The 13,365-nt window shown below is 50.8% G+C and overlaps 1 protein-coding gene across 1 annotated transcript in view; it reads left to right on the top strand.

Moving 5' to 3' along the window:
* The first annotated feature begins 844 nt into the window (after positions 1-844).
* Positions 845-13,365, top strand: part of FKBP5 (FKBP prolyl isomerase 5) — a 31,805-nt gene continuing 19,284 nt past the window's right edge. Inside the window, 1 exon segment of the mRNA XM_064173947.1 lies at positions 845-921. The gene's annotated coding sequence lies outside the window, so the exon portion shown is untranslated.

Genomic DNA, 13,365 nt, shown 5'->3' with positions numbered 1-13,365 from the left:
TGAGCACTCTTATTTGCTCTTAATATGATAATTCCCTCAATAAACACCAAGGAGGTGATACAGAGGGTTGGGGCACCCATGGGGTGATGCATGGGGCTGGGGTGCCTGTGGGGTGATGCTGAAGACTGGCACACACATGGAATGCTGTACAGGGCTGGGGCATTGTGGTGGGTTAGGAAAATGGCGCTGCACAGGGCAGGTTGGTTCTGTGGCTGGGATGTCTTTGGGGACGAAGTGTCCTTGGGGAGGGGGCGCTGTACGAAAGTTGTCGCCCCTCCCCCGCTGCCAAGGGCGCTGCTCAGGGTTGGGGGAACCTTGGAGAACTGCATGGAGCTGCATCTCCGACCCCTGTCAGGACTAGGCCCACCCCAGGGACATTATGTAGTACAGGGAAACCCCTGGGGCATCGCACGGGGCAGAGGAGCCCTCTCAGGGCACTGCACACCACCGAGACCTCCCCGGCACATTGCACAAACGGGACCCCTTCCCGGGGCTTTGCACGGGGCTGCGAACACCTCGCAGACATCATGCAGTGCCAATATCCCGCCAGGGACATCGCTCGGGACTAGGACCTCCCATCAGGAACACCGCAGGGGCCAGGACTCCTCCAGGGACATCGCACTGCACCGAGACTCCCCTAGGGTATCGCATGCAGCCGGGATGCTCCCCAGTTCTCGCACGGCTTCGCCTCCGCTGCCCCCGTCAAGTGTTTGGGTCGGGCCAGGGTGATAGAGGCGGGGCGAATGCCCTTTATTTGCATACCGCCGCCGCCAGAGCCAATCAAAAGGCAGAAAGAGTAGCGTGCTAAGACGGTCAGACGAGCTGGCCAATGGGAGGTGAGCCGACAGGCGGGGCGCGGCGGCAGGGGAGACTTGGCCGGCGCGGTTGCGAGGGGCCACTCGGAGCCGGACGGCTGAGGCGGTAGGTGGGTGTCGGCAGGCGGCTCTCGGTGGGGCTGGGGGTCTGGTGTGTCCTCTGTGGGTCCGTGCGTGGGGCTAGGGGGCATTCTTTGTTAGTCCCTGTGTGGGCCTAGGGTTCTGAGGTGCCCTGCGTGGGCCCCTACGTGGTGCTCGGGATGCCCTGTATGGGCCCCTGTGTGGGGCTGGGGAGCCCTGCGTGAGTCGCTGTGTGGGCTTAGGCTGGTTCTGTGTGGGGCTAGAGACCTGGAATGCCCTGTGTGGGTCCTTCTTTGGGACCCGAGGGGCGTCTGTGCGGCGCTACCCATGTGCCCTGTGTGAGGCTGGGGGATGTCACAGTGGGGCTGGAAAAATAGCATAGTTATGCGGTTGTGGGGCAAGCGTGGGGCAGAGTGGAGTTGGGGAGAGGCGTACATGGGGCGGATGGACCGGACCTCAGGCTGTATGGGGGACACTGGGCGTGGACTTGTGCTGGGAAGGGGATGGTGCCCCCCCCCCAGTTGTGGGGTAAAGATAGGATGGGGGTCCCCACCCCATAGACATCCCCTCCAGTGCAGGCAGGGTGTGTGTGGGTGCCTGAGGTTTGCTGGGGATAATTGGCTACACTAGGATGGGGACAAGGCGGCTTTATCTGGGTGGGGTCTGTCTTTTGCCATTTGTGCTAGCAGGAGGGTGCTTGAGGAGACGGAACATTTTTCCTTTTCTCTCTTTCCCTGACAAACCGAGGCTCCTATGCTGAGGTGTAACCACCCCTCTAATGCCACTCCCCAGAACACCCTATAGCCTGTGTGCCTCAACCCATAGTTTCCCTAGCAGTAGGTGGAAGCAATTGCACAAGGATAATTAGTATTTTTTAGGCTTCTGCTATTTTTCCCTCCTCTCTGGGCACAAAATCTCTTTCAAAGCTTCTGGTTTTGAATTACACTATCGAGTGAGCAGCTTCTTAACAGGGAAAATATTTCACATGAGCTCTAAGAGCTCATGCGGGATATGGCCACTATTGGTATATCATGGGCTGGTGACTTCCAGCTGAGGCTCTAATCCTGTTTCTGTCCTCGTCACTCCAAGCAAGTGGGATTGTGCTGCTGCTGGTGGAAAAACAATCATACAAACAAACTTAAAACGTGAAAGCAAAAAAATTCAGGAGCTGCTCTTTTGGGGTTTCAAAGGTAGAGGTTACCTGATATCTCTCCCTAACAAGCTCTTAAACTCTTGAGGAGGATTTGGGACATCATCGGGGCATCAGATCCAGCTTGGAAACTGGGATTGTGAGGTAAAAAGCAAAGTTGACAGCACAAATGGCTCCTTCCTTGAAAACCTGGTGAAGCTACCTCTCTCCTGCCTCTTTGAAGGGCTCACCCAGTTCCTTCAGCAGAACCTATCTCTGGCTTTAGGAGCTGTTTTCCTGGAGCTGTGGGGTTTGAGTTGAGTACTGGTGCTGCAGCAGGGAGATGCTCACGTTTTATTTCCAGACTGGTATGTGAGAGATGGGACAAAACTGCTGTGGATGGACAGAAATGCTGTCCATGCAGTGGGAATGATGGCCACTGCTGGCAAGAAGTTAAGTGGGAGTAGGGGACTGAGTAGGAGTAACCTTCCAGTGGGACTGAAGAGTTACGCAGCCCAAAGATTGGATGCTGGGGTCCTTGTCGGGAATGTTGGGATCCCTTATTTGGATGCTGGGGGGTTCTCAGTAGGATGCTGGGTCTTTGGTGAGAATGCTGGAGCTGTTGTTGGAGAATACTGGGGGTCCTTCGTGGGATGCTGCGTCAGCCCTGTGGTATGGTGGATGCTGACAGCACCTTCTGGGGTGGGTTGAAGACATGATGAAGCTGGTTGCTCATGGGAGCTGGAGATGAAGGGGGGACTGGGGAGTTCTTGGCAGGGCGTGGGGGCTTGTGCCAGAGAAAATGCAAGATGACATGAAGCAGGTAAAACAGCTGATTTCTGGACAGTTAAGGAGAAGTCAGCTCATCTGCTGAATCTTACAGAGCAGGACCACGGCACAGTGTGTCCTGTGTGGCTTTGGGCTTGAAGGATGGAGCTTGACCAGTGCTGGAGGGGCTTATGGTGGGGGAAGGCTGGCACAGTGCTGGTTCTGCCTGGAGCAGAGGGCTCTGCTGGGATGACACCTTGTGAAATTACTTTTTATTCTGTTTTAACTAAATAGAAGCAAATAACTGTTGCTTCCTGACATGGCATTTGCCCAGCACACACTTGAATTCTGTTGAGGTTCTTTCCTAGTGCTGTTAAAGCATCTTCCCACTGAGATGTGCCAAAAAATAAGGAATAAGGAAAATTTCTGAAGAAAAGCCAAACTGCATCCTTCAGAACTATCACATTCTTTACACTGATTGTGGTGAGATACTGGCACAGGTTGCCCAGGGAGGTTGTGAATGCCTCCTCCCTGGAGGTGTGCAAGGCCAGGTTGGATGAGGCCTTGAGCAACCTGGACTAGTTGGAAGGTGTCTCTGCCAATGGCAGGGTAGTTGGAACTAGATGATCTTCAAGATCCCTCCCAATCCAAACTATTCTTTGAATCTATGAATCACCTGCTCAGGGAGACAGATGGTGGAGTAACCCTCCATGGAGTAGATGTAGCGCTTCAGGACATGGTCTAGTGGTCATGGAGGTATAGGATAGAAGGCTGGGCTTGATCTTAGAGGTCTTTTCCAACCTGAGCAATTCTGTGATTTTAATTAGAGGAGTTTAATTACTGCCTTGCAGAAGGAGCAAGTTTGCTGTGAGACTCAAGATGCACAGTTCCCTAGGCTGGCTCAGGGGGACAAAAATATCCCATAATGGATTAGGGGAATGATTTGTTCTTTGTTATTTCTACTTTTACACTCTTTAATATTTGATATTCCCTTTCAGTTACATACATTTATATCAAGTCGTTGCAACCTCTTGAGGGAGCTGTGGGGCATGTACCATGTCCTGCTCGTCACGGAAGAATAATAAACAACTTGGGGGGGGGGGGTGTTCTAATGTAACTTAAGAAATTACCACAAGTAGCTCAAATGTAACTTGTTTGTCTGAAGCTGGTGATCTTTTCCCATCATCAGGAAGTGTGATGGCAATAAGGATTTCTCAGTTTGCAAGTGAGCGTGTTGGGAAATAAAGGAGGTTGCACTAAAAGTAGCTGTCAGAAGGGAAGAGGGAGGATGACAAGGGACTGCAATTAAATCATCTTCTGTCTATGATGTTCCTGCTTCATAAATATTAGAATTAGAAATATTTAGGGAAACAGTCTTGTTAAAAGTATTTTCTTATTTAAGTGAGAAATGTGACCAGCAGGTTGGGGAAGTTCTCCTTCCCCTCTACTCTGCCCTAGTCAGGCCACTGCTGGAGTCCTGGGTTCAGTTCTGGACTCACCATTTCAAAAGAGATATGGAACTGCTGGAGAGAGTCCAGTAGAGGCTACAAAGACACTGAAGGGCCTGGAGCAGCTCTGTGAGGAGGAAAGGCTGAGAACCAGGGGGTTCTACAGAGGGGCTCTACAGAGCCTGAACAAGAACGGCATGAGAGGAGATCTGATCAATGCTCAGCAAGAGCTAAAAGGTGAGGGGGTAAGAGGCTGGGGTCAGACTCTACTCAGTGGTTCCCAGTGGTAGGACAAGCGGCAGCGTGCACAAACTGGAACCAAGAAGGTTCCACATGAACAGCAGGAGAAACATCTTTGGTGTGAAAGTGCTGGAGCTCATGGCCATGTCTCTGCTCTGGGGGGCTAGCAGTGGGATGAAGGTGATCCAGTGGCAATGCAGTGTGGTCCCCAAAGCTGCAGCAAAGAATCATAGAATGGTTTGAGTTGGAAAGGGCACCTAGTCCAAGTCACCTGCAGTGAGCAGGGACATACACATTGCTCAAAGCCCTGTCGAGCCTGACCCTGAGTATCTGCCTTCCCTGAGCAACCTGTTGCAGTCCAGCAACCTCATGGTGTGGAACTTGTTCCTAGCATCCAATCTAAATTTCCTCTAATTTCATACCATTGCCCCTTGTTCTATCACAGCAGGCCTTTGGAAATGGTCCCTCTGCAGCATTATTGTAGGCCCCCTTCAGGTACTGGAAGGCCACTCTAAGGTCTCTCTGGAGCCTTCTCTTCTCCGGGCTGAATAATCCCATCTCCCTCAGCCTGTCCTCCCAGGAGAGGTGCTCCAGTCCCTTGATCATTTTTGTGGCTCTCCTCTGGACCCAATCCATCAGATCCATGTCCTTCCTATGTTGAGGGTTCCAGAGCTAAAAGCAGTACTCCAGGTGAAGTCTCACCAGAGCAGAGGGGTAGAATCACCTCTCTTGATCTGCTGATCAGCATTCCCCAAAGATGTTGGTCCTGGTCCCCTCTGTCAGTTCGGCTGCTCATGACGTTGCCTTGTTCTCTCCAAGAAATCCCAGTTTGGCACAGGGACAGGCTGAGATTTCACAACGTGCCGGGAAGTGCTGTTTGCCCAATGTAATTTGTCCCTCACAGCCCCAGTGGTGCACACGTGGCTTCATGAGAGGTTATTTCTGGGTGCAGGGAGTTGGGGACCCCCCTGGGATTCAGCATCAGGGCTGTGGAGGTGCTGCCAAGCCTCATGCAGGGTGTCAGTGTTTTCATACAACATTCTCCCTGCAAATTTAAAGTCACATGTGTGGGATTTTGGGACACCCCTAAATCTGTTGTAAGCAACGAGATGCTGTCAGAAATGAAAAAAACGGAAATAAATCCAAGCTTAATTGTCAGATTTATTCTGGAGAAGAAACTAAATTAGAACAGAATTGGCAAACTAGGTATTTCTTGTTTATTTCCATTTTGTATTTGTTTTAGTTTCCGGGAGCTGTCTCTTAGAGTGGAATTTGCCATGTGTTGGGTAGGCTGCTGCCAGGAGGATGCTCCAAGCTGCCCATGGAGAGGTCAGGCTTTACCATAGTATGCTCTGCAGGATGGGGACTCTTCACCTTTAACACCCAGAGGTGGAACGATCCCTTCCAGTGTCTCAAAAAGCCTGCCTGGGTCTTTCCTTCCTTGTTGGAGTAGGAGAGAAGTCAGGATAGAAGGAGCCTGTTAATTTCTGATGGCAAAAACCTCACTTAGAGGGTGCCAGGGAGTGGGCAGTGGGATCTCAAGTACTTTCTCGCTTGTGAAGATGGTTTATGTAACCTGCCTGGCTATACTGTTCTGTTTGTGTTTGTTTAGTTTTTTTATCTCCAGTTATATAATTCTCATTTATGAAAGCTTTGGGAAATGACGTTCCCCATGGTGAGTCTGTCTGTAATGGCCTCTGAGCTTGTTGGAGCTGTGCTTGGCCACTCTGTCAGCCACCTCCCGAGAAGCTCAGGCAGGTGGGAACAGCAATTCATACAATTATTACTATTACTTTTTATTATTACTAATTTCTTACCATCATCCAAGGCTGTGTCATCCGCTTTCAGGAGGAAGATGGATGCAGGCTGGTGCCTCTCCCTGCTGATGGAGAACAAGTTTCACTGCCAGCTCCAGCATTCCTGTTTTGTTTGTTTGTTTTCCCCCAGTATTTTTAGGATGTGCTGGTTGTGGCAGAGGCTTTTTGTGGTTTGGGTTGGGTTATTTGTGTGGGCTTTTTGTTGTGTGTGGTTTTTTTTTTTTTTTCTTCTTCATGATAGCAGCTTAAATCCTTACTTGGGGCAGGGATGGCTTTGGGAGTGTGTAACCCCCTTTCCCACACCCCTTCTCCCTTTGGAAAAGCAGCAAACCCATAAACGCCGATGGCTTTTAGTTTTTCTGTTCTGTTTTGGAATAAAGGAGGGGAAAAAAGATCACTTGGAGGCTTTTTCCTATTTTCTCTTTCCCATTTCATAGGAAAGTAGACAGTGTTATGCTTCTGGGTGCCCTTAATGGGGGGTTGGACCGTGGGCTGCTGCTGGGATGGATGCTCACAAAAGCTTTGATCCCAGAGGAGCTTTGTCTTTGGGATTTCTTATTCTTGCTAGATAACCAGCAAAAGAGCCAGATTATTTTTAATGGGTCTGTATTGTAAACTGGGCAGAAAACAGCTGTCCTGGTGTGAGCTAGAACAGAATTGATTGAGTGCTGTCTGTTCGCATGTCAGTCTCTTCTCAGTGCCAGCACTTTCTGCTGCTCAGGGCAGGTTTGCACAGCCAAGGGCTGTTTCTAGCAATGACAACGGTGATGGGAGGAGAGTGACTGCCAAGAGGTGGGCTGCAGACCAAGGGCACTACTATGTCTTGTGTGCCACATTAGGGGTGCACAGTAAAAGGCCACACCTGTGGGGAGGAGAGCACAAGACAGGTGACTTTGAACTGCCCAGCAAGAGATTCCTCCCATAGATGGCATATTTGGCGTAAAGCTGAGGGATCATGAAGGTCAAGTCCCTTCCTCCTTTCCTCTCCATCAGCATGCAAGGAAGACTCTGTCCATTCTGCCATTTATCCTAATCCATGAATTCGTGACTGTATTTTCCATCTGCTGGTCAGTCCAGTTTGGGACCTCTGTCACAGCATCAGTGCTGACAATGAGCGGTTATCACCAGATTTGGTTTCAATGCCGGTTTGTATCTGTCTTGTTTATTTCATTGTCAGTATTTCCATGCCAGATGTTTTCATTTTCCTTTCCAACCTGTCAGCCTCTCTCAATCATTCCCTTCTCTTCCCTTTGGGAACAGAGCAGCGTTCATGGAGAGCATCTGTCACTTGTTTAGTGGCCAGCCCAGCCTTTCTGAGAGTCAATGGTGTGTCACTAGTGTGGGTGTACTGGGTTCTCTCTGGAGTCTGCAGATGGGCTGAGCCCAGCTTGTTTCCTTTGCAGAATTAGTTCTGGCAGGCAGCAGGAGGCAACCTACTCACTTGTGCCTCTCACTGCGGATGAAATTCAAGGGCAGCTTCTTACTAATTGTCTTGAAAAAGCAAAAGAAACAAGTTCTGACCTGTATCTGAGCTCAGTCTGCTTTGAAAGTTTGAAAACATTGACCAGGCAAAATGATGAAGCGAGTGTGGTGGGAGCACACCCCCTTGTGTTTAAGTTCACCACACCCAGTAGTTCCCTTTTCTCTCTTCTTTATAGTCTTAATTACTTAAACACCTTTCTTTGCTGCCCCTTTTCTGTTAACTGGTAACTTCCGGTGCTCTGGAGGTGATCAGAAACCGTGTCCTTCTCTGGGGTGTCTCCGTGGTGGCAGGGGAATGCTCAGAGAAATGCCTGCGGGTAAGTTCCCGGGGGGATGCTCTGGATGATTCACAGGGGGAGATAATCAAGGATGTGCTGGGATGTACTTTGAGGGATGCTCAAGAGAAGCTACTCAGGGGGATGCTTTAGGAGATGCTTGAGGGGTGCTCAGGGTGATGCTCAGAAGGGGATGCTTTGGGGGACACTGAGGGATGCTCAGAGGATGCTCAGGAGGTACCAGGGTCTCTACGGGCAAGAAACTGACTCTAGAGCCTGGAGGAGTACTCAAGTACATGCTTAGAGGGCTACTTGGAAGAGGGAGATGCTTCAGGGTATGGCTTAGAGTCAGAATAAGTCAGGAGTGAAAGGGACCACAAGGATTATCAGGGATGCCCCACCCTGAATCAGGCTGGCCAGAGCCCCATCTGGCCTGGCCTTAAATGCCTCCAGGGATGGGGCCTCAACCACCTGCCTTGGCAACCCATTCCAGGGTCTCACCACCTCATGGTGAAGAACTTCCTCCTCATGTCCAGCCTAAACCTACCCGTCTCCAGCTTCACTCCATTCCCCCTAGTCCTGTCACTCTCTGGTATCCCAAAAAGTCCTCCCCAAGATGATACTCTGGGGATGTACTCTGGGAATGCTCAGGGAGACATTTGGGGTGAGATACTCAGGGAGATGCTTGAGAAGGGTGCTCAGATGTTACTTGAGGGGCAATGCTCAGGAGGAGATGCTAAAAAGGATTCTGGAGGGCTGCCAGGATCGACATGGGCAGGATTTAGCTCTGTAGCTAAAGGGATGCTCATGAGGATGCCGGGGGGATACCAAGGTCTCTGTGGGCAGAAGTTAGTTCAGGAGCTTGGGGGATGCTTAGGGTGGGGGAATACTCTGGGGGTGCTCAGGAGGGGGAAAATAGTTGGGATGATGCTCAAGAAGATGCTCTGGGGGATGTCCTCAGAAGCATGCTTTGGGGAAAGATGTACAAGGGGGATACTCAGGGGATGCCTGGCATGATGTGTGATGAGATGCTTTAGGGGTGGTACTCGGGGGAATATGCTGAGATGGATGCTCAAGGAATGCTCAAGGGGATGCTTTGTGGGTCGATACTCGGAGGATGCTTGGAGGATGCCAGGGTCTCCATAGACAGAACTTAACCCTGGAGCAGAGACCAGCCATGGATGAGGGAGAGCAGGGAGTTTGGTTGGGTTCCCAGTGAGTCAGGATTCAAGTGAGCGTGCCAGAGGTGCTGGGGTGCTGGGCAGCTAAAGCAGCTCTGATTGCAATTTGTTCTTTGGTTCAAAGAGAAGTTCCCATGACTGGCCCACCAGGACTGAGCTGCTTGCACAACATGGTCAATCCCTGTGAGTCTTGTTTAGCAAGTAAACACTTCAGTTTTCTGGCATCTCCCCCGTACTTTAAATGAGAGGGAAAAATCGAACTAGGTAGGATTAAAAAATGTTACTTTTTCTTTTAAACTATGATGTACAAGTGTGAGAAGTGGCGCCTGGTGTCTGGGTGCATCCTTGTGTAGTGGGATAAAACTGAGGATTATGTGGAGCTGCTGTATCAGGCTCAAGAGTCTTATTTTCTCCTGCTTCAGACTCTATCTCCTCATGTCTCTGCTCTGTCTCCAAGGTGTATTAAAACACTCTTATCCAAGAAAAATCACTGTTCCAGTCCTCACTCCTCCTCCTGCACAGGGGTGTTTGCTCAGCAAGTGGGTATTACAATAGGAAAAAATGTTTTCTCCATCAAATGGGAAGTGAAACCACAGTGGGATAGTGGAGAGAGCTTAAGGGGCTGGTGTTGGGGATGGTGGTCCCTGGCATTTGGAGATCATAGAATCATAGAATGAACCAGGCTGGAAGAGTCCTCCAAGATAATCCAGTCCAACCTATCTCCCAGCCCTGTCCAATCAACTAGACCATGACATTAAGTGCCTCATCCAGGGATGGTGTCTCCACCATTTTCTGGGCAGCCCATTCCAATGCAGTCACTCTATCTGTGAAGAACATCCTCCTAATATCCAGCCTGTACCTCCCCTGGCACAGCTTGAGACTGTCCCATCATTCTGGTGCTGGTTGCCTGGAAGAAGACACCAACCTCCACCTGGCTACAGCTTCCCTTCAGGTAGCTGCAGACAGCAATGAGCTCTGCCCTGAGCCTCCTCTTCTGCAGGCTGCACACCCCCAGCTCCCTCAGCCACTCCTCACAGGGCTGTGCACCAGGCCCCTCCCCAGCCTTGCTGCCCTGCTCTGGACACCTTCCAGCACCTCAACATCTCTCTTGAATTGAGGAGCCCAGAACTGGACACAGCACTCAAGGGGTGGCCTGAGCAGTGCTGAGCACAGGGGCAGAAGAACCTCCCTTGCACTGCTGGCCACTGCTCCTGAGCCAGGCCAGGATGCTGTTGGCTCTGCTGCCCACCTGGGCACACTGCTGCCTCCTGTTTAGCTACTATCTACTAGCACCCTCAGGTCCCTTTCTTCCTGGGTTCTGTCCAGCTACTCTGTCCCCAGCCTGTAGTGCTGTTTGGGGTTGTTGTGGCCAAAGCATAGAACCCTGCACTTAGTCTTGTTAAATCTCATCCCTTTGGCCTCTGCCCATCCAGCCTGGCCAGGTTCCTCTGCAGGGCTCCCCTACCTTGCAACAGCTCCACACCTGCTCCTACCTGCAAACTGACTGATGCTGGACTCAATCCCCTCATCCAGATCATCAATAAAGATATTGAATAGGACTGGGCCCAGCACTGGTCTTTGGGAAACACCACTGTGACAGCTGCCAACTGGATGTGGCACCATTCATCACCACTCTCTGGGCTCAGTCCTCTAGCCCGTTCTTGACACATATCAGAGGGAATCTGTCCAAGCCATGAGCTGCCAGTGTGGCCAGGAGCTTGTTGTGGCAGACCGTGTCAAAGGCCTTGCTGAAGTCCAGGTAGACTACATCCACAGCCTTCCCCACGTTTGCCCCTGTGATGACCCCTAGGATTTGATGGGTTGCTCAGGTGATACAGGATTTGGGAGAGTTGCTCGCTAGGATTAGAAGAGATAGTCACTAGGATCCTCAAGGCCTTGAGCAACTTGGGTCTAGTGGCAGGTGTTCCTGCCTATGGCAGCACAAGGGTAATGGGCACAAACTGGAATCCAAGAGGTTCGTTCTGAGAATGTTGTTTGGTGTGAGGGTGCTGGAGCCCTGAAGCAGGCTGCCCAGAGAGGTTGTAGAGTATCCTCCTCTGAAGAGCTTCCAAACCTCCCTGGCCATTGTGATGCTGAGCAAGCTGCTGTGGGTTGCCCCTGTGTTAGCAGGGGGGTGGGACTGATGATATCCAGACGTCCCTTCCACACTCCCACTGTGCTGGGGTTCTGGGAGGTCTGGTTGTACAGAATGTCTACAATCAAGGCCAAAGCTGTAGCACTGCCTGGCTGTGTCAGGTTGTACAGAGGGTTCTTTGGCCAGCCTGTGCCTGCCCTTGGGTCTTCACTGCTCTCAGCATCCATCGTGACTTAATGGCACATAGGCAACATTTACTGATGATCATCCATTACACTGATGCTGCTGTTGGCCTGAAGGAGTAAAATTTATATTTGAAGCATAGGGAGAAAGAGCATTTTGGCCAGGGAAGGCTGCAGCCATTATTGCTTTTAAGCAGATCAAGGGGTTTGTGTTGGTTTAGCAGAGAGAGGAAGGGTGGGATGTGCCTGTCTGCAGCGGAAGCAAGCAATGTGATTGTGCAGGAGGGCTCAGGAGCCTCCCTCTTTCCTCAGCTAGAAGCTCTTGAGTGTGTTTTGTGCTAATTAACGCTGCTGTAGTTGGCACTTGAAGGAGAGAGCCTGTGTCCAGATGTCAAAACCTCTGAGATTGAAAACTTCTTTTCAATGACAGATTGAGCATCAGGCTTAGTTTTTGGATCATCTGGTAGAGCAGGGAGTGACTAAAAGCAAACAAGGGCAGAACTCCAACCCCTTCCATTTAGCTCTGAGGGGTAACTGTCCCTCTGCAAGGCTTGGGGAGGGTGGAGGTGGCAGCTCTGGTCCCCAGAGCTGCACAACAGCCCTGAACACCCAGCTAGAGGCTAGAGGTACAATCTGACCCCAGCATTGGGCTTGTATGTGGAGCAAGGGCACTTTGGGGATTTATAGGTTCCTGCAAGGAACTTTGCTTCAGGATGGAAAGAATCAGGCTTATGCAAAACTGCCTAAACCAGGGAAAACCTCCCCATCATCCATGCATGCCTTCCTTACAGCTCTGGAGTTCTCTATCTTCTTGTCCATTTTGTTCTCTCCGTGTGTAAATCTCTTTCTTCTGGTGGCCTGAGAGAGGTTTAACCCTTCCTGACCCATCTCAGGGCAGGGAAGCTGTGGGCAGGATGGGAGGATGGTTTAGCCTGGCTTCCTGTACAGTGTGGAGCTGTGGGTAACAGCAGCAGGAGAGCAGGATCTGCTTGGACTGTCAGAAACACCCAGAGGCCTCATTAATGAAATCCCCTCCCAGTACCGAGCACACATGGTGCCACAAGGAGAAGATCCAGGCTCTGACACCTCCAGTGAGCTTGCACAGCTCTTGGTGATAGTCCCAGCTCCCTACCATTGATATCATAGGGAGGAGCAGAAGTTTTTTTTCCTTAGGATTGTTTGTCACAAATTAATTGGATTTTGGCCCCCAGCCTGTCTCCTTCTGTCACTCCAAACCAGAGATAAGTGGTGCGGTCTTTCTTCTAACCTACTTGGAGCTGTTTCTGCTGGACCAAGAAGTTTTCCATCTCTTCCATAACGGGGACCACTTAATAGCCAGTCTTGTGGGCTCCATCCCTCCCACTGCTGCTGACGCAGAGCGTCTCTGCTCCTTCTTGCCTTGGCCAGCTTCCCTGGATGACTCTACTACTTGCTTACATAGAAAAATAATGAGGAGGATACATGTGATGTATTTTTAGATGTCTCTTGATGGGATTTAGCAATCAAAGAGCCAGAACCAGCACCTCCCCATCTGTCTTCTGCATCACCAGTGATGGCTGCATGGTGGACCTCAGAGTGTTCTGCACCAGGAGACAGCATTTCTAACACAAGCTGCTGCTCTTTTGTTTGGTTCATCTTGGTGCTTAATAAGTGAGCTATGGGTGCTACTTACCTGGCACTGAGCAGGAACTGTGCAGGAAAGCCGTGACATAGTGGCACCACTGCCTCCTCACTCATCTGCATGATGGTGACTGTGGCTTGGAGACCATCTCAGTGCTATAATAACAGAATCTCATACTGATTTGGGTTGGAATGGACCTTCAAAGCTCATCGCGTCCAACCCCTCAGAGTC

Source organism: Pogoniulus pusillus, chromosome 39 (genome assembly GCF_015220805.1).
Source record: "Pogoniulus pusillus isolate bPogPus1 chromosome 39, bPogPus1.pri, whole genome shotgun sequence".
NCBI lineage: Eukaryota > Metazoa > Chordata > Aves > Piciformes > Lybiidae > Pogoniulus > Pogoniulus pusillus.
Note: the sequence above shows the minus strand (reverse complement) of the source record. Positions and strands in the feature narration are given on the sequence as shown.